At 41.3% G+C, this 22,324-nt stretch overlaps 1 long non-coding RNA gene across 2 annotated transcripts; it reads right to left on the minus strand.

Annotated features, from left to right (window-relative positions):
• Positions 1-11,065: 11,065 nt before the first annotated feature.
• On the minus strand, positions 11,066-17,355 carry LOC117805792. 2 transcript variants are annotated; one of them, XR_004629520.1, is made up of 4 exons: positions 17,226-17,355; positions 16,560-16,627; positions 13,935-14,083; positions 11,066-11,647 (listed from the first exon to the last, which is right to left on the minus strand). It is a non-coding gene; the product is annotated as an uncharacterized LOC117805792 (long non-coding RNA). The 2 variants fall into 2 exon arrangements; XR_004629519.1 differs by having other exon boundaries at positions 17,206-17,347.
• Positions 17,356-22,324: the final 4,969 nt, after the last annotated feature.

Below are 22,324 nucleotides of genomic sequence, written 5' to 3' on the forward strand. Positions count from 1 at the left end.
TTGCTGGGGTTGTAGAAATACTAGATTTAAAGGTAGATTTAGCCTCTTACACACTATACCTTTCTCCCTATGAATAATATTTGATTTCTCATAGTGAGGAGTTGTATTTTGGTTTATTTCCCTTAGCCAATGTCTGACATAAAACCATAAACAACCCATAGCTTGATTATTATGTTATTATTTATTTTGTATATACTTTATTTTTGTTAACAGGCATAGACAACAGCTCAGTGAAACAGAAACAGTAGGTCATCATGTATCCATGTGTTATAATAGTGGAAATACAGTCAGTTCATGTAGTTATGGCTTATTAATCCTTCAATGCTACGTACACAGTCCAATTTTCCCATTGATGCAAACATTTTTCTGTTCTTAGGTTTAGTGAGTAAGTCATTCTCTCCATATTTTCAATATTAGACACAATGTCTATCCACTCAGTCTCTGTTGGAGGATTGGGTTGCAACCATTTTCGTGTCACGGCTTTTTCGCTGGCTGCTAATAAAATCTTAAGCAAGTATTTATCCTTAGTTGAGAGGTAGGCTGCAATGTTACCCAGATAAATTGTTGAGAATGAGCAGTCAATTCCTGCTCCAAAAACGTTTTACAACTTGATTTTTGGGCAATTCCAAAATATGTAAAAATGGTCTGCCAGCTGTCCTTCACACTTCCTCCAACAGAGAGCGTTTCTATAATGTTATATGTTGCTTAATTCAACACCACTTAAAGAGATCACTGTCAGGACTAGTGTTTTGCAGGTTTGTGTTCTTCATTTCATTATTACCATATTAAAAATGTTATTTCAGGCAAATTATAAGAAAATTATTATTAAAAAAAAAAAGTAATTCTAACATTGTGAAACTTATGACAAGTTTTTTAATGCATTGCCAATTCACCAGTCAGGTTTATATATTTTGTGTATTCAGCTGAGAAAAATCCCATGCCGTAGTCAAGTCAAACCTGTTCAATGAAAGTAAAAATAAAAACAAGTAGCATATGGTTTTATCCCATGTATATTACATGTTTTTTGTATGTAACATGCTGTAAACATGTTCAAACATGATATCACACCATGTAAGGGTTATGATTGATTTAAGATTACTTTGATTCTATTACCTCTGAACCTTTTGAAACAATAGTGCATTAATAAGTGTTTAAAATGTAACAACTGTCAGTAATGAACAATTGTCTCTCAAAGCTGGTGTGTTGCTGAATGAAGCAAAAAGTCATTTACCACTTCTTTCATCTCTCAGATGAAGGCAGCCCAAATAATAAAAAAATAAAAGTCTGTGAAAACGAGTACAAAAGCCATTTAATCTCTCTCATCTTCCTCTTAATAACTGCAAATTTCCCCTTGGGCCCCTGGGAGAGGGCCTCTCTGTGCCTCTGCCACCTTATCTGTCGCCTCCATATTTCAGCACGCTGAGCGGCTCCCTCTCTACCAAGCCCCCGGCCTCCTCTCGCTGGGGCCTGTGGGGAAGCTGGGCTCCTGGGCCCGCCATTGTTCTGGCCTGGGAGGAAAGTCCAGAGAGAGTCCCGAAAGCTGGAGAGAGGGAATATTACGAAAAAAAAACTTTAGCCACTGCTTCATTAAGCGAGAGCCTTTCACAAGCAAACATATCTGAAACAGCCCCCTTTCAGAGGCAGTAATTAGCAATTTGGAAACCTTGCCCCCTCAGGATATACAGTTTCAATTTAGTCAGCAGCTTTAGATTCTTAGGCACTTAATATTCATTGTTTCTGCCATCTTCCCAATTTCTGGACTTACATTGTCTAGTCTTTCACTGGTGATAAAGTGTTTTATCTTTCATGTAATTCTTCTTTTCAATGAGCCCTTTGCAAGAGAAGTTAATTTTTATAAATAATTTGCAATGGGATTTGTGAAGAATGTGACGGGTGTGATAGCAAAGTGCTCTTCAGGAAGTGCCAGGCTGAATATCATATGGAGCCTGTACTTGATTGATTCAGTCTGGGTGTAAATATTGAATGGAAAAAGTTCCAGCAACTTACCAAGAAGTTATAATGCTGAGAAATCCTTAAGAACTAATGATGTGGATCCAGAAGTCAAGGATATTCAAGTCTGAATGACAGTATTATTTGACAGAAGCATATTCAGATGCTCAAACATAAGACCTTTATCAGGAAAAATCTTATGTTTTCAAAACTTTTAGCCCCTGACATTGGCCCTTCTCTTACAGTGTCAAATTGTTTACCCTTTTTCTACAATTACTGCCTTTTGAATACTGTTATCATGCATTATGTGTCACTGTTTATATTGGCATGGTAAACCCTCTGCATGGATTTAATGGCAAATGTTTGCGAACTGCTTATTAAGCCAAACCACATATCAGACCTCAGGGGGGCCAGACAGACACTTATCTTTGCCTCCATGGAGCCTTTGTTTCAAAACGCTACCACTTCTATTCATTCCCAATCAGCATTGTCTAATAGAAATAATTGATTTTTGCCTCTTCGCCACAAATGAAAAACGTTTGTGATTAAACATTTTGTCTCACAAATCTAAATTCTAAGATCTCCATCAACACTTGAGAAAAATAGGCAACTCATTAAAGCTAAAAAAAAAAAGGGGAGAAAAGAAGGAGCTAAGATGTGAAAAGAGGAGGCAGGGAATGAAATAATGAATGGAGTCCGAGTGAGCTATCTTTCCCAGGCAGAGCGCCACTAGGGATGCAAACTCTCAGCCACCAGAAATGAGCTACCTATCTGTGAAAAGAGTGACTGCTCCATCCTATTTGATTTGGCTCTCCTATCATCTCTTAAGAAGATGTCAGCCTTGCTTCTTCTATTGCTCTGAGCCTTTATCAACCCGGAGACGATTTCCCTGCAAAAAAGAGAAAAAAAAGAGGAGCGGGGGGAGACGCATTTCAGTGCCTTTCAGGGAGCAACACTAAAGAATAAGTGTTATGCGATAAAAAGGGGTTGTTAAATAGATCTGTCTATTTGTATGGTAATAATGATCGCTTAAAGACTTGCAGCTCCGTGACTTGTAGAACAAGGAAACAAATCTGTATTCAGATGTTGTGTTAACATGACTCTCCCAACGACCTTGTGAAACTTTCATACAGTAAAAAATGAGTTGGATTCCTCAGTTTTTTTTCCTCTCTGTGTTTGTCTTGTTTCTTTTCCCTGTCTTCTCAGGGCCAGAGTCCCTGCATGAAGCAAAGCAGTAATACCATGATTTCAAAAGTACTTTAAAAGAGAGAAAGATACACAAAAAACAACAAAAGTACAATCATTCATTGTGCACAGTGTTCCCTTTCAAAAGACGTGTCCATATTCTGATTGTTTGCATTTTAACACAAGTAGCATTTTAAGTTGTAGCTGGTAAAGCAGAATACTGTTGCTATCAAATATGACTGTGGGTATTTTAATGCATAACAATCAGTGCATAAGTTGGCTGTATGTTTTGTATAAACTTGGTTGTTTTTATAGATAGGTAAGAGTAGGGTAAGGTAAAGGTAGGGGAGTGAAAAGTGCAATATTTCAGTCTGAAATGTCATGCAGTCAAACAGCAAATGTAATATTCCCAAGTAAGATGTAGAAACTTCAATATCACACCTAAGTGTCTGATGTAGGTAGTTAGTAACTCTGCATAATGACATATTGGATACCTTTATGATCAATTACTAACTCATCATCATTGTAAGTGTATCCCAGTTTTAATCAGCTATTAAAGTGAGTCCTGCTGTTTGTAAAAAATCAAACCTTACAGTCTCTTATTAGGATTGAGAGGCTTCACTTTTCTGTCTGTGGTTGCATAATCTGTTTAAATTATCTGGAAAGCTGGTCACAAACTTTGAGATATTTTTTTTCTCCCTTTTAAGTAAAGAAAACAACACAAGGGGTTTATATGGTTTCTACCTGGACACTCTCCTACTTGTTGTTTAAGATGCATCGCTGCACTTCTGACGTGTGAATTTAGGAGGTCACAGGTTGAAGCTGAGCCCAGTTAGTTAATCCTTTATCTGCTCTTTTGATATCTTCATTCCCATATGCATAAACTGTTCAGCCTGTAAATGGGAGTGCTATAAAGGGTATGACTAATTGTTCAAATAAGCAATAGCAGGATAGATTTTTGTGACTTTTTTGTGTACAGAAAAAATGTGGTTACAGCTTTAGTGGGAAATTATTTGGTTATAAAAGAATTAGACAACAATACATGAAAAGAAAATGTACAGGATGAAATCAGTGTGTCTTAATTTGTCAGAGGTTCCCATGAAATTTTCTGAGAAGAGTTAAAAAGACCTCTATGCCCCTAATTTCATCCAATACGATATACCTGCTGTAGTCACACCAGTGCTCCATCCAAGACATGGTAGCTGCTGAAACAGGAATGACCAGGAACACTAAACAGAAGAAAAACTCATGCAGAGTGAGCTAACTTCAAGTTTACAGTTATCAATAAAGGTTCTGATGGGCAGTATGTACACTACAAGTCAAAAGTTTGGACACACCTTCTCATGCAATTTTTTTTATTCATTTCAATTATTTTCAACATTGTAGATTAATACTGAAGACATCAAACTGTGAAAGAACACATATGGAATTATTTAATTCACAAAAAAGTGTTAAACAAACAAAAATATGTTTTATGTTTTAGAATATTTAAAGTAGCTCTCTTTGGCCTTCATGACAGCTTTGCCCACTATTGGTATTCTCTCAATCAGCTTCATGAAGTGGTCTCTAGGAATGGTTTTGAATTAACAGGCGAGCCTTGTCAAGAGTTCATTTGTGGAAGGACTTGCCTTCTTAATGTGTTTGAGACCATCAGTTGTGTTGTTCAGAGGTAGGGTTAGCACACCATGGATAGCCCTATTTGACTACTGTTGTAATCCATATGCTGCTCGAGTCCTAACAAGGACCATAAAAGTAGACCACATTACTCCAGTTCTTAGATCCCTACACTGGCTTCCTGTCTGTCAGAGAATAGACTTTAAAATCCTGCTGATGGTTTATAAAGCACTGAATGGTTTAGGCCCAAAATACATTGCTGATCTGCTACTACTTTATGAACCATCTCGACCTCTGAGGTCATCAGGTACTGGTCTGCTTTCAGTCCCAAGAGTCAGAACGAAACATGGTGAAGCAGCGTTTAGTCATTATGCACCACATATCTGGAACACACTCCCTGAAAGCTGTAGGTCTGCTCCAACTCTCACCTCTTTTAAATCTTTTTTATTTGCCACTGCCTTCCTATCTTAGCTCATTTTAACTCACTTTAAATTAAAATTTAATGTAATTTTTAATATATTTCTAATTTTCATTTTCTTTTCTGTTTTATCATATTTGTTATTTTAATTATGTTCTTTTATGCTTGTCTGAATGTCTCCAATGCTTTTAATGTTTTAATGTAAAGCACATTGAGTTGCCCTCGTGTATGAAATGCGCTATACAAATAAAGCTGCCAAGCTGCCTTGCCTTGCCTATAGCCAAACCATATTATTTCATATTTTTGATGTCTTCAGTATTAATGTACAATGTTGAAAATAATTAAAATAAATAAAAAACATTGAATGAGAAAGTGTGTCCAAACTTTTAGTACATTAGAAGTACTAGAGTGGTGGAAGAGATGGCTTATATCATACTGATCCTGTTGCACTCTGTGGCAGATCTCTAGTCAAGAAACACAAATACTTTGTAATGTGGGGCTGAGCAAACAGTTAAGATGTGTGATATTAAAGTCTGTGGAAAAATACAGCAAATCTTATATGTGGCGAGATATTTTCATGTGAAATTAGCAGGGCTAGAAAATGCAAACATTTAAATAAAGAGACAATGAGAGAGAAAACTCAAGTTTATTTCTTTCTGCCCGCTTCAGCAGGGTAATGTACGGGATAACTGTTGATCGATGTGAATAAAGAGGAAGGACAGACCGTAACATTTGAATTGTTATTCTTCACTTTTCAAGTAAAATGGTCAAAGTGTGAAGCAAGACTTGAAAATCTGAAGACTAAAAATTAAACTTTACAACACTTATATAAGCAGCCCATCCACACACATGCACAATTTTTTTTTTCACTTGTATTTCACCATCAAAATAAAGGAGACATTTTCCTTACATAGGAAGAACATTTTCAAACTTAGAATCCTTGAAATAATCCAACATGATATGAAAATAAACTGCAGGCAAGAATAGTTAGAAATAAAATCTGATGGTGTTTTCAGTTGGTTAGCTGCTTTCTGTCTGCTTTCAGGGTTTTAATTATGTGCCATGTTTTTGGAGCTCTGTCAATGCAATGAACAGCTTAACATTAGTCACATCAATAAAATGTAGTTGCACTGAAATGCAGAAATATTTGAATGAACTTTCTCAGCAAAGACAGGTAAGCATTCTTTAAGCACCGTGTAACAATTCACCTCCTACAAATTATGCTATGCTCATTTTGTGTTTTTTTCCTCTCACATGTATTACCCTCCTCTGTGTCTGCTGCTGAACAGAGGAGGAGGAGGAGGAGGATGAAGACTACACAGTACTCCCCTGCACTAGAGCCAGATTGATTAGCATGCTCACTTTGGCTGATTAATCAGGGTCTGTTAGGTGGAAGCGAGCACCATTTATGGCTGATTATCTTCCCTTAAGGCTTCAGGTACAATCCACAGAGGAACTTTATAACCCCCATTTCAACCCAGCACTTTCCATCTCTTATTTGAGTAATAACAAAAACGCTGCTCAGGTTCAGTTTAAAGCAGTGAGGGATATTCTGCGCAATATTTTTTCATGTTGATTTGATAAAGATGGACAAGTTAAAGTAGTCAAGAAAGTCTAATTCCTGAGTGCATTCAATTAAGTTGTTATCTACCAGATAAAGTACATTTAGAACAGCTAAATTACTTGCAATAGTCTGAAACCCTCAGGCATGGAGCTCTTCAAAATCTCAAGATTAAAGGAGAAGGACAAATCGCTAAGACACTAAAGTTAGAGAAGATCTTGGCTGAGTGGTTAAAATCAATTAAATAAACTGGTGGTCTCACACTCAATCTCTTTATTTCCTTTCTTCTTATTTTAACTAATGAGCTGGTGTTGCTGTGTTTCAACTTCCTACCTTTGAATGAATGTGTTATGTATTTTATGTATGAATGAACGTTTTATATTTGACTGTTTTCAGCGCTGAATGAATCTTAATTTCATCCTTAAGTAGAAACAAATCACCTTTTAGTTCTTCAGATTCAGATTCAGATTTATTGTCATTCGCTATGTTAAAAACACGACAGAACGAAACCTGTTACTCAGGTCCAGCTTTAACTAGCAAATAAATAGACAACAAATAACCCCCCAAAAATATTTAAAAAATCTAAAAACATACAATATAATATTTAATAATTACAAATGCATTTGTTAAAAGCGAGCGACATATTGGGATAAAGTGCAGTAGTGTAGTGCAGAGGACAGCTTTAGGGGGCAGAGTTCATGAGCCTTGTGTGTATGTAAGGTTTTTTTAAATCAGTTTCACAACTCTTACATTGTATTTCATGTATTATGTTAAATTATCTAAATCAACTTAAGTTAAAGTAAGTCTTCAAGGTGAGAATCTGTGATTTTAAAGTATTTGCTGCAAGACCAGAAGGTAGGATTTTGTAATTTTGGTTTTGTTTCAGGGAGAAATAACATAAACATGTCTATGGGAAATATTTCTATGATGCAAAATGCTGGATTATAAGAGCAATACTTGATAGAAATATTCAAAGGGGTTGTGAAAATATTTTCTGACTCTAAGTTTTGGATAAATGAATAAATGAATCTGAACCTTTAGCAGGATTAAAATAACAAACTGCCTGTTGATGTTTTAAATGTATTTCATGTTCAGCGGTACATTACAGCATGTTTAACACTTTGAGCACCTCTTCTGTTTGGATTTGCATTTCCTTTGATTTAACATTTCAGCCATTTTTCAGCAAACATGTGTAACAGTTCAAACATTTTACAGTACTTCTCAAACGTAAAGATTTGCTGCTGTTCTCTGATTTTTTGGGGGGGTATTTGGGCTGTTGGTTAATACATGAAGAAAACCTCTTGAGCTCTGGTAAACTGATATTTTTTAAAATTTTGTTCTAAAACAGTTCATGAAAGGCTGTGACCTTTTCCTTTGAGGGGAGCTGAAGTTTACAGTTATGCTGAAACTTCCAAATTGAACGTTTTATAACCTGCTGGCACTGGTAACCACCCTTTTCATCTTGTTTTATTCGTTTTGAACTAAGCTTGATCTCGACAGAGCTTGACCAAAGGGTGACAAACTCTCCTTTGTCACTAGCTGTGGACTATGAAAATCTTATCTGTGTCTTCAGTTCTCTAGCAGCAACAATTTCTCACAGATTTTTCTCTTCACAGGACACCTCTGGTAGTTTGAGCCCACTTGCTTCTGTGTTCATCTGTTTAATGTTCACCCCACACTCTGTGCTGTTGTCCAGCCCTGCAGCCAGCGCTCAGCTCCACAGTGGCCTTCCACAGCCTGGTCACCCGTTTCCATTTATCTACTAGGATAACTATAAAAATCTGTCAGGAGCAGGGTGGGTTTTTTCGCTCAGCTCAACCTGGCTGGCAGATTGAGAGCCCCCTGTAATGCACAAGTCTGTTTTTATTATTCTTGCTTGGGGAACACTATTTCATCAAGTGCATGATTCCACAGAGGAGAGGAGATAGCCCCAGCCCGGCTATATTTCTTCCAATCAAACATTCCAAGGGGAAAAAATGAGTGGGTGCCATCAAATCCCAGAATAATGCTGCCAGATTTTATGTAAAAAGAAGGACTGATGGACAAATACAGGAAGGCAAGACAAGTTTAATGACGTGTGTTCAGGAGCTGAGATTGGAAAACTGACAGAGAAAAGCAGCCTCTTTGCCGGAATATAAATTGTTGTGCGCTGTAAAAAGGCTTTTATCTGGAGTGAATATGGGACGAAATACACAGGTCAGGGTTAAGTCATTTTCTCCGGCAAGTTAAGCGAATAATGAAGGCGAGCCCGCGTGGAGAGGAGCACTGCTACTGCCAGTTTGTCTTCATTTATTATGCCAAATCTCATGATTTTGGCGTTGGCGCAGTGAGTGCTCTGGCGCGCACCGGTGGACGACATATCGCTTAATTTACACAAGGTAATGAAAGCAGGGAATGGGAGGACAAAACAATTTACCTGCTGACACGGGAAGAAGTGATTTGCGAACATGGGGGGTGAGCGAAAGAGCAGGCAGAGGGCCAGGGCCGAGGGGTGGAAGAGGAGCAGAGATAGGGATGAGGGGGAGAAAAGAGGGAGAGACGAGGAGAGGCAGGGGGGAATAAAGGAGAGGGGGGTGGAGGAAAAAAACAAAAGGATGAAACTGACAGACGGAGAAGCAGCTCAGGCTTCAACCTCCGCTTGTCAGGTGATGATGATGGCTTCAATGAGGCAACAGTAAACTCTCAGTCTCTCCCTCTCCCATAGACACAAGCACACACACACAGACACACACATACACACGAACACACACAGACACACACACACACACACATACGTGCAATCAGGAGGCGAAATTGACCTCAAATCTGGAGGGTCCATGTTGACAAGGCCCTTGTTTTACTCCTCCTTCCCCAACAATTGTAATCACTTATCAGAGAGCCACTTGTGAGGCAGGGACAGGCAGCTTGAACATCACTCTGGAGCCACAACAGGTATTTTTCAACCAGAGACCAAATGTCTGGCTGCTGTTGCAAAATTTTGCTGACCAATTCTAATGGTTCATCTTAGATTAGTCTAATCTTTATCTCACATAAAACTGTAGAATCTGTAGAGAGGCCTGGATGTTAGTGAGAAGTATTTTTAGTATGTTTGATGCCCAAGTAGTACTGAGCAATGGTGTATCAGCAAGTTTCAGTGCAGCAAAAGCAGTAAAGCAGTACAAATGGGGAGCAAAAACAGGGGAACACCATTCAGTTTGACAACCCCCCAGCTCCCATCAGCAGTAATCTAGTCACAATTTATTTACCTCCATAAACAGATATTCGCAAAGTAATGCAGTTAATACTCCGTCAAAAACGTCAACAGCAACAAATCTAGTTGATTTCCTGACTTCCACAATGCATCAGAAACACTTGATTCGCCCTCCATTCCACAAACAAACATTTTCAAAGATGTTTTCTCCCTTTTTTTAAACTCAGACCTCACAGGGCTTCATGGTGTTGGTATTTTAGTAAATTTAAGACCGGTAAAGTGCAAGTTAATCACAAGGAGAATTTATTTATTTTGAGATCATACTGTAGAATTAAGCAAGAGTAATGCCTCTGTGTAACTTACTATTTACAGTGAAACTGAGACTCGCCAGAAACAGATGAGTAGGCTCTACTCTATGTGGATGTAATGAACCAGGAATGAATGAGTCTGACTTGGATACAAATCTGGAGGGGTAAATGTATAGACTGTATAAAATATGGACGTAGGATCAATGACGTCACCCATCTGTTTCTGAAGCGCTGTTTTGAGGCGAATCGGCGGCGGCAGCCATATTGCTGCTGTTGAGCCAGTGTGATGTAAAGAGGCGGGCTTTGAGCCTCCTAGCCAACAGCTACTGTGTTCCCGCCTGTCAATCAAGTCAGCTGTGCCTCTCATTGGAAGAATCGTAATCTCAATATCTTCGAAATTGCCGCGTTAGAAAAAAATTCACCCCCCTACAGTGTGAGCCGATGGAGAAATGAGCTATCCAGACTACACTCGTCTTTTGTACCAGGCTGTAAACATGTTTATTTCCTCTGTAAAGACTGTCTTTTTCCCTTTCATGTGTATGTGACTTCCAGTACTTCCAGAGCCAGCCTCAAGAGGATCCTTGATGAACTGCAGTTTTTAGCACTTCCGCATTGGATTCATATTTTTAGACCGGAGGTTGCGGCTTGGGTAAATGTAGCTGTTCCTTTGATCTGCGCACACTTCTCAAGTTGTTAATTGAATTGTAAACAATGCAGTATACGTGGCTTACTGCTGGCTAATACTCAAACAAATTGCCAATGTTCCAACAAGCAGAATTAAGTCTTCTGAGATTGAGTCAAACTGGCTTTCAGCTTTAAAAAATGGGATTTATCTGACCTACAGACCAACAAGCATTATTTATTCTTTATCCACATTCATTGTAACAGAGTCAAAACAGTTGCCCAAATCAGAATAACTACACACATAATCCAGATCTAATTACAGCCAATCACTCCACAGTATTGATAGATGAATTGAAAAAGAGCACGATTGGTCGTTCAGCTGATGGCCTTGAACAGAACAGAAGAGAGTCTGGCTGAGACTCCCTGACAATACGGCTGGAGCAGCTCTGTAATTTTCCAATCACTGGCCCTTCAGGCCAGGCTGCTCCTTAGGGCAGTAAGATCAGATGAGCTCCGGCATTTTCTTTTGTAAGACTCCAAACTCTATTTGTCTGCTCGCAGGAACAAAAACAATCAGGGAGCTGGGAGAGGGAGAGAGAGAGACGGGCTTTTTGGTCTCTCTGGAGAAGGGCCAAAGACAGAGCTGTGGTGGGGGGAGCTGAGAGGGGTGACACAGATAACTGAGAGCCCCCCTCAGCCCCCCTCTCTGCCCCCGCCAGCCCGCTGTGGGTGGTTGGTTGTGGTGATGATGAACGGGGGGACGCGGCTCAGCACCCGGTCCCTGCTGTCAGGACTCTCTGCAGGACGAGACAGAGAGAGGAAGTGTCACTCTCGGCGGGCCTGCTGGGCCAACCTGGACTCTGCTGAGTCCTGCTGCTCGAGTCTTCACAACAAATCAAACACCATAACACCCACCCCTCCCCACAACACGGCCACACACACAGCCAGGCCTCTGCCACTGTCTGGAAGAATGTGTCAGAAAATATAACAGACTGTTTAGCATGCTGTATCTGAATATCTGCTTCTGTCAGTTCAGTGATTGGTGGATTTTCGGATGTTATTCTGGAACAGGATCAAAAACTAGACCTTTCTGCAGTCGTAAAAAGACTTTCCAGTCCTCCCCTCTCCTGTCCGCAGCCCTCTCCACAGGCTTATTTCCCCTTGCAATGAGAGGTGACAGTGAACAGTGGAACTCGTCAGTGTGAATAACACGCAGTCATGCTTGGTGAGACCCTCTGGTAGAGCGCGACACACACACTCACACACAGTGGCGCGCACACACACTGAGGCTCAAGGGCCCAGGAGTAGGCGCCCTGTCAACCTCGGTGTACTGCCTTCCATTACAGCTTAACTGGAGACAAATTGAGCAATCCGAAGGGTTAAATCTGACACGTTTGCTCGTCTGACCTGTGTTTGTTGTACAGTAAAATCACTCTTCAAACTCCAATGAGGTGAAAACAGTGAACTTGACCACATATATGAGTTCTTAACAAATGCATCCAACATGACAAAGGTCAGAGGGACATTTTTCAAGTTTACAAACTCAGCTGAGCTCACATTACTGTGCCATCAGGTCTGCTGTGCTCGTGTGTCCCTCAGCGACGTGCTGTTCTCTTGAGTCTTGCCGTGTCCTTCAGCGGCACCTTATAAGAGCAGTCCATAACACAAGCAGTGGTCAGGCTTAATTTACCCACTTTCTCTGTCCACTGCCCCATCAGCATATAGTATCACATAACTGCTAATGGGCTAATGGAGGAAGGAGGGAGGGGGCTGGCGCGGGAGGAAGACAGCGATAGTTAGGGAAATGGAGCTCAGGTTCATCCAAACATTTAATAACTTATCCAATCCGGAGCGTTCACCTCTTACTGGGCTAATTATATCATTTAACTTGCCTGGAAGAAGGGGGCCCAGCGTGGACGCTCTGTCTTACAGTGTCATCATATAATTATGACTTATGCCAGCGTGGCCTCGCAAGCTGGATGAAGTCAGCTTGCCATAAATTTTAATGATCACTTAGACAATACGAACATTCGCAGAGCTTCAGCGGAATTAGTGGGGGAGTATGGACACCATCGCATGGAGAAGTGTGGACACAAAAGAGAGGAAAAAAAGATGAAAAGGCATATCACAGAAAGCAGGAGAGGGAGATGATGGTGTGACATGTTAAACGAAGGTGAGTTCAGACCGGGTAGACACAGCCGATTGACCGTGTGAGATCAGGTTCTGTGGTCACCGGGCTGCTCAGAGGCCGACGGCAGGTCTGTCTGAGGGCCAATCACCTGAGTATAGTCTGCATCAATGGAAAAACAGCAGCTGACACTCAATGCTTACAGGCCAACCGCTGACCTCATTCTACAAATAAAAAACAAACTTGACAGAGGAAAAGAAGCGTATTTAATGGAAACATGATCCCTCGTTCTTCAGTGCATCTATAATAACTTTCAGAAGTCAGGGGGAAAAAAGGAAAAAGGCCATAACTGTGGGCAAATAGATGAGGCTTTGTGAAAAGAGCTGACTATCTTTTTTATAGCTATGAAATGGCTAATTAGTCCTCTATGATTGATCATTGTGGGGGTATCATTTGGAGGTCTGAGTCTCCTGGGCTTTAATAGTTTTCTGGAAACAAAAACAGTAACTTTCTGGAGTAGTAACAAATGTTCTCTGACCTTTGAGTGTTGTATGTTTGAACATACTAATCAACAAAGGTCAAAAGTTTACTGTCAAAAATATGCAGTTTATCATAAGAAGTTGTAACCGAGCATTAAATGTATGAGTGTAAACCAACACTGGAGAAAAAGGAATATTGATTTCAAAATGCAGGTGGCCCAGCCAGATATCATGAAGAAGAGAGAGCAGTCCAAAAAGAATCTGATCTCTCTTGCACTTAATATTAATGTCTGTTTTGTGGCTATCCTCTTTCAGGAGGACCCAGCTCCTGCGGTGAAGCGATTGAATGACACAGATTACCTGTTTGGAAAGCCCCAGCAGACAGCTGATTGATAATGCATGACACAAAAATGTTTTTGTTTACCCACAGATATGGCTACAAGCCGGGTTTCAGTTTCTTGTTTTTTCTCCACAAACCTGATTCCCTGGACTGAAGTGGATTGAGAGGAGAGTCACGGGTCAGGAGGTCTCAGCTGGGACTTCACTGCTGCGTCTGGCTCCATCTTTACCTTCGCTACCAGGGGGGGTCATCCACATCATATTCATCCCATTCGGCCCGTGTTGTCCTAAAGGGGATGTAACATGAAAACATAATCTCACACCACAATTTCATTCCTCCAGCAGCATTAGATTAGATTGAAACTTCCCTGCACACTTTCCTGGGGCTGTCAAATGAGCTGTCAGTCAAGTGTCAGAGCCAGCCCCTGCTCATCTGCTCTAATACATCACACAGCCTTTTATATGGATCAGTATGAGGGGGACTCTACACAAACGCCAGCAGCTCCTCCACTGGGACGCTGGGTGATTGATAACATTTCCCCAGCTCTTCACACTCATGCCCATTTGTATAGTTGGTTGGAGAAGGGGCCCCTGGTGTCCACTGACATCTACAGTGCCCATCAGCGCCTCGCTGAGAACATGACATCAGCCTCAGAAACACGGCACCTCACTCTGATACATGCCAGGAATGGGCAGCTTTCCATTCATAAAGTACAGTGTGACAGCGATTGACAGATCGCTTGTACTACATTGTGATATTTGTATTCCCCTTCCAATGAAAGCAACGTGGGAAAGTAGCCCAGGTGCCACTCGAAATTAAAGACATTGGCTATTAAATCAACCACTTAACCTTCATATTATCACAGTGGATAAATGTTTATTGCCCATTAGTATGTGCGTACAGTTTTAATGCTTTAGAAATCAGCTGCTGACTCCAGCCTGAGTGTTGAGATCACTGAGGGGAATCCTGAGCCTGTTTTTGTGTACCGTCATATTGGCATATTGGTCGGGCTAATGGCCACTTGGCACATAGACAGCCATCCATCCCAACCTCAGCCTCACTAATCCAATTGAGGCAACCTGCTTGGCAAGAGAGAGACTCATCTGTCTTTACTGTTCATTAATGGGGCTCCTCTTCAAGCTCGGAGCCCATTCACATTCCTTCGGATTGGATTGGATCGGATCGGATCGACAGCAAACCCTGATGCTAAAATACTGGATGGGTAATGGAGATGCAGCAGGAGGGGGGTGTATAATCACTCCTGAGATACATAATCACTGCTGTGTGGAGTAAAATATCTGAAAATATGAGACCTCCCTAAGGGATGAGCTACATATTTTCACCGACAGTATAAAAACACTTGCCTATGCAGGTATTTGATTCAGCTCACTATTACAACCTCGCTCACTCTGTCCTGAGCACAGAGGCTTGAGATTGTTTATTTTCCTCTTCATGGCATGGCTTTATGTCTCGTGGTAGAATGATAATAATGTTTCTAATCTTGTTACATTGCACACAGAATTGTCTTCCATGTTAATGATGGACCGGCTCCCTCCCTGCTTCACTGAGATGCTTACTTTCAATTTGTGTACTGTCATCTCCCCGCCACGCTGCTGAAATTGATGCACCCTCCTCCTTTTAATTAAATCAAAAAAACAGTCGGGGGTCCAGGCAGGTGGGGGTCCTGCTCCCATATAAAGCCTTCACAAAGACCTGGCTGACTCCAGGGCAAATCAGGGCTCCTTCTGTTTGTCTTTCTGTGAGTCACTGTATTTTGTTGGTGCAGCAAAGTTATAGTACATCTACTTGGTGCTTGTGATTTTAAAATCTAAAATTACAAGCACCAAAAGGATTTCATCAAGTTGAATTAAGTGATTTTACACTTTAATAAACTGTCTTTGTCAAGAAAAACTATTTTTAGTCTAACTTTCACATAATATTGATTTCAGTCAAAAATGAGGGGACGTTCTTCCAGGTAAGTAAAAACAATAACAATCCCAGACACCTTTCTCAGGTGGGTTCGCCTCCAGGCAGAGCTGGAGACAGAGTCTAAGAAATGAGAGCGTAAAATTCCCACACATTTAGAAAGCGGATAATTGGATTTCCTGTGTCCTGTACGGTGGGCGGTGTGGTTCCTGCAGCTGTGACATTATCAAGGTAACATAACCTGAAGGCTGCGGTGTAGCAGCACAGGCCCCGCAAGGCCTGTCCTCCAGTTCCACATCACTGCCTGCTTGGCTATTCATCCTGTGGACCCTGCAAATGAAATTATGGGAGGAAGAGCAAAGGACATTCTTTGGGAATTAATCCCATTTATGCCTAAACCCACTTCAGATTTTTATAGTGAGGGCCTCTTTAGATGTAAGACGCATTTACAATTAGACAAGGCCTTGGGAGAATTGAAAGAAATACTGTGTGTTGGTTTGTTTGATGAGTAATTTGAAGACACAGACAGAAGAAAGAAAAGCCTAAAAGAAAACAATGTAACTCCAAGTTATTATCAAATACCATCTCTGACTGAAACTTAACTGGACCAGTATTTTAACGATCACTTAGTTTTAATTCTACAGCATGCAAATAGACAAATCGATCTCAGATGTAATGATTATTGATGGAAAATAAATAAAGATTTTGCATTATTTATACTTCTAATGAGGATTCAAATAATAATTAACATAACTTTTTTTAGAGTTGAGTATGAAAATACCATAAATTCCTCACAATCATTATTATAAGACAAAGAACATACTGTGGACACTTACTGTGGTGTCTGCGGTCGAATCTCATGCAGGATTGACAAAAGCACATGCAGGCCACCTGAGTTTGATTTCTGTGGCAGAAAAAAAAGATTATGAAGTATCTGCAGAAATATCTTTGATGGAAAATTGTTTTGCAGAGATATCCATACTAGTTTTCTAAATTACCAAGAACAAGTAAAATCTTAATCGCCATTTACATGTTTAAAATGACTCTAAAGTCACTAAGAAGGCTATAAATGTACACTGATAATGATAATGCCGAAAATACGTTGTCTTTTACTTATAAAGCAACCATTACCCAAATGTATTAAGACTAAATAATAAGAATAAAGTGTTAAAAAATGGAAATGTAAAAAAATAAAATTGTGCCATCAACTGCCTGACAACCGTTCCTTATTAGAGTTTATTTTAACATGACTGACATTCACTGTCCCTGTGAACAATGCTTTATTCCCTTAAAATATACCCCGAATTATTAAAGCTCCATCAATACTATTCTGTGTCACATTGAAGCATAGGACAATATCAGCCTTTATGCTAAATATGTCAAAGAATAGCATTGACAAAATGTCCAAGAGGTCGTAACAACCCGGGGTTGATATACAAATACGTGCAGTAAAGTTTAGAAAATGTGACTCATAGCACTCACAAGTTATTTTATTATCCTACCTCTACTGCGTACGCGTTAACTGCAATGTTTTTTGTTGTAATATTCTGCTTCGCAACTCTTTTATCCTGCACAGCAAGAGAAAGCACCTGACATCAATTAGCCCCGTCTGTTTACTCTCGTGATTTTGCAGATAAACACTGCCCCCTAGTGACGACACGTGATACGACCGTTCAGAATGAAATATAATCCAACTGCTGGATAGAAGTCTTAACATTTTCCTTCTTGGGGATTTAAAAACTCTTATATCACAAACGTTTTAAGCGTGTGGGACTACAGTCTCGTATGAGTGTAATGAAAAAAATATTTCTTCTCTTCTATTTCATTTAACTTTTTGTCTTTCAAAAATATTTTACAGTATCAGACCAAAGAGGAATATATGTTTTTCAGTTTGTTATTACACACAATTTCGAAAAATCTGTTTAAACAGTTTTGTTTTTTTTAGTTTTAGATCACAAAAGTAAAATATATATCTATATTTGTATATGCATTGTGTAATATCCTATAAGTTTAATCATATGTGTCACTACAAGCTCTGCATTAATATAAAATAAACACAAATGGTTTTCTCATAAACCTGGAGACACAAAGCTGGACACACATACACATACACACACACACACACACACACACACACACACACACACACACCATACAGGTATTAGTACAAGAGCTGGGCTGATTACAGCTCCTTCACTGTCCTCATCAAGCCCAGCGTAGACCACAGTTAGAGATGAGAGGCCCCAAATGAACAGACCCACACAGAGCACATACAACAATATGTTCTCTCCACTGCACACACATACTGTACATATAAAAACACACAAACAAATAGAAACAAACACAGACACACTGTGGCAGCCTCCTCAGGCAGCCTCGGAGCTCAGGCAGGTCCCTGCCATTATCCCGTCCTCTACCCTAAACACGCAGTTTTAATTTCAAAGCTCTGATTAGCTGATGATTGCATGACAGCCGCCGACCAGGTTCCCTTTTCGCCCGGCTCCCAGACTGCAACTCAATCATGCCCAATTAGTGGGTCCCCAAACACTCTCTCTTATTAGAGGACTCATAATCGACTCATTGTGTCCTGATTTGGCAAATAAATCACTCTGGAGGCTGCTCGCAACCCCCCCATCACCACCACAACCACCTCCCCCCTTCATTCTCTCTCCCCCACTTCTCTCACCCTGTCGTTCACTGCCCACTCCCCTTCTTTTCCTTGTCCAGGGGTTCAGTGACAACGTTTTCAGCCGTTCTTTTCATTGGAGCTGACAGTTTGAGCAACGCCGGACTCCTTTTTTTTATTCCCCCTGAAGAATGAAGAATAATTTAGCAGCTAAGGCAAGGCAGGCAGCATGCGGGTGTCCTTGTCCTACAAGGTTAAGAATCCATTCCATCTGAGCAAGAAAGGAGTGAATTAAAATAAATGATGGCCAGATATTTATTGCAGGTTTGTAGATGAAGCCTAGTCACTACGGTGGACCAGCCGGGGCCTGGGTTGCTGGTGGCTCAGTGTAGCCGAGTGACCTCCATACCTCTCTCTGCCTAACTGGGGAATAACACTCAATGTCACATTACTCCTATCCTGTATTTAATATATTTATTTATATTCATACTGTATATACATATATATATATATATATATATATATATATTTAATTCATGTGTTGGGGACATCAGGGCAAATACGTCAAATGAGATTGCGGGACTTATATGAAATTATCTGGTTGGGGAATGCTGAAAATAATTGTAATCTGATTGACAGAGGAAAACTGAGATTCGTAGACCTAGGCAAGGAGATCCTGAATGAGACCGGACAGGAAACATGGCGACACTAAATGTCCTTCAGTCTAGAGACACATAGCTTAAAGCTGCTCTGACATGTATTAAATAGTTCAAGCTGTGGAAAAACATCTTCTCTCTATCTCAGTTTCTCAGCACAGCATGCAGAGTCTGGTCCTGCTCGAGTTTTCTACCTGCTACAAGGATGTTTTTTCTTGCCACTGTTGCCAAACACTTGCTCATTGGTCGATTAAGTTGTATCATAAGTAAAACAAAGAGTACAGCCCAGACCTGCTCTAAAGGGCCGCTGTAGTCTTACTGGTGCAATATTCTTTCCCAGAATGCAATGCCACATTGAGTTCTTCAGGAAAGAGATCCAACATGAGAGCTTTACAGACTCAGCGGGTGGACCGGCTTGAGCCTGGGGGCTCAGGGAGCACTGGGAGTCCTGTGATGTCTCACACATGGAGGAAACCAGTGGACTGTGATGTAGTGGACTCAGATTGAGACCCAAAGAGAAGCTTTGGCAATGTCCCACTGTGACGGTGAGCTCACTCTCCAGGCTAAACAGCTTCTACTACAGCAGCAGATCCTGTGAAGTAACCTGAGGACGCTGCTTTCCTTTGTCCAAATCAAGCCGTTTCCACCTACATTGTCTCCCCTCCTCCACTTTTCTGTGGGCTATGTGTTTAGCGAGTGTGTCTATGTGTGTGTGTTGAATGGTCATTAGTCTCTGTTTACAGTGGAGAGAGCCTGGCCAGCTGGCATGTGACGTGTGATGTGCCGCGCTGTGGTCTACCACTGTGAGACCCCTGTGGCAGAGTCGAGGAGGCCCAGCTACCCCCTTCCCCAGGCGGGCCGCAGAGACCGCGTCAAGCCCCCTCGGCAGATGGAGCCTCCAGCGTTTCTCTTCGTCTCTCTTCTACCAGCTAAAGGAGAGGTGGAGCGAGCGCTGGAGGTGGGACTGGCCCCGGCCCCCATCACAGATGCCAGGAGAAGGCTGAGACTCTGCGCGAGGCCCTGCTGGGAGGGTGCTGGGCCGGAACAGGTGCAATCTCGGCCCCCTCGATCCCCCCTCTGTCAGCACCTCAGTGGTGGAGCCCTCACTCTCTTCCTGTCCTCGCTCCTGCTCATTCACACACTCAAGAGGTGTTGTGGGGTTACATCCAGCCCCTCCCTCAGAAATTCAGGCACAGTTCTCTTGCTCCTAAAAAGACCTGAACATTAAAGGCACCAAGTTTAAAGTAGCAGAAGTGGAAAAGTGTGTTTTTGTGACCCTCATAGGGCAAACTGTGGAGTTGTGTTGACTCAGGTGTTTTCCTCTTTCAACCTCCTCGGCTGACCTCCCCATGGCCGGGGGGCCAATACACCGAGCCTCCCATCAGCCCTTGCTTTATCGCCAGTGGCTACAAGACAAAGAGGTTCTGCTGTGTACCTGGCTGCTGGCGGCATCCTGCATGATGGAAAGAGTTTATGACAGTGGGGGGGTGGATGGCGAGGCCCAACAAGCCACCTTGACCTGCCCCTGCACATGGGACCTTGGTGAACCCCCAGCCCCATTCAGGCGACCCGGCCACTCCAGCCAGCCACTGAGTTATTATCATAATTTGCCGGAGAGGCATTGCAGGGCCTCCGCGAGCAGAGAGGCATCCGTGTTTTACAGAATGTTTTGTGTTTTATTGCCTTTAAGTCACTCATAGGCCAGCGGAGAGGGCCTGCAATGATAAGAAAACCAGTCATGTGAAAAATGAAGGACCTCGCCTACAGGACTGAGAGGTGAAGAAGGGAAATAATAAAATACATGACAAATGTGGAGCTTGGCTGTATTTCATGTTCAAACCCCTCGTCTCGGCATCCAACCCTCGGCAGCACTAAAAACATACGAGGGGAAAAGCAGGAAATAATAATAATGAATTCAGTCAATCTCATTGTTGCAAAGAGAACAGAAGCTTTTTTTTCCCATCTCGTGGCTTATACTTAAAAAAAAACTCTCGGCCCTCTCACTCCCCCTCCCGGTTACTTTGACAACATGACGGCCGTAAGATGCCCAGGGGCATTCCAAGCTGCCACCGTCCCAGCCATTTCATGTCCAAGCCCACCTGGGGTAAACAAAAAAGGACTTAGAACTGTAGAATATTAACTAAAGAAGAGAGGGGAAAAATAGTCCTGACAAAACTGAAAATACTTTTCAACCCGTCAAACTTTGGGTCTTACAGAAACCACGCTTTCATTGTGTCTTTTGTGGAGTAATTCCCCCTCCTCTCCCATAACCCCCTGTGGGTTTTTTCAAAAGGTGCAGAGTATCTAATGAAAAATAAAACATCTGTTTAATCTAGCTATTTCAAAAGCAAATCCCCTTTTGATCAAAAATGATATTGATCTGACTGCCTTAGTTGTGTGTGGTGAGGATTTTTCCTTTAAACTTGAAATATCATGGAGTCTTTGTGGCAAATCAATACTGCGGCTGCTTTTTGAGGCGGGTTTCAAAGGGCACAGGACCTATTTGAATATGCTTGATGAAGTTGAGATAGTTTTGTTATGAATTAATGTGTAAAATATGATGTCGTCCTGGCTTACAAAGCAGGATGTCTTTATTTTCCTCACTTTTTTTCAACTAATAATAATCCCCTCGTGGCTGCTTCATGGTACCTGACTGATGCAGCCATGGCCGGGTCAGCGACAGGGAACTCGTGCTAGGCACGCTGACGCTGGTGAAATGAACTGGTCCTAATACTCCTTGAGCTTTAGCGTGTCTGTCCTCACCCCTCACTCTGTGTCTGCGGGGCCCCGGCATTGGGCCCCAGCTATCTCCACATCTCCCCATTTTCTTTAATTACACCTCAGCATATTGCTTTTGGGCCATATGGAAGGCAGATATTGAGACCAGATAAGATGTATAAACTTCTGTCAACACCACAGCATATTAGCTGGAGCTGGAAGCACATTATCTCCATCCTATCCTTCCAATTAGCGCCCAATATCAAAATACATTAAGACAAGCCTGTCGACGAGGAGCAGGAAAAACATTATACTAATGATGCCTAGTGCATTATTATTATTATTTTATTAAAATGTATTACTTCCTTGTGTTTATTTTCTTTGCCACAAAATGAAAAGTCATTTCCAACAAGGGATGTAATAAAAGCACTGATAAATAACCCGTTTGTACTCAGCTGCCTGAGTACTAGCTGTGCTCAGCTGCTCCATACTGGCCTCAAGGTTTTACATTGAGCCTTCAGTAACAAACTTCTGCTTTAAAAATAAACACAAGAGGAAACTTCTTTTCCAACAAAGATTCTTTGGTCCACCATGTGGCTGC

Source organism: Notolabrus celidotus, chromosome 22 (genome assembly GCF_009762535.1).
Source record: "Notolabrus celidotus isolate fNotCel1 chromosome 22, fNotCel1.pri, whole genome shotgun sequence".
Classification (NCBI taxonomy): Eukaryota; Metazoa; Chordata; class Actinopteri; order Labriformes; family Labridae; genus Notolabrus; species Notolabrus celidotus.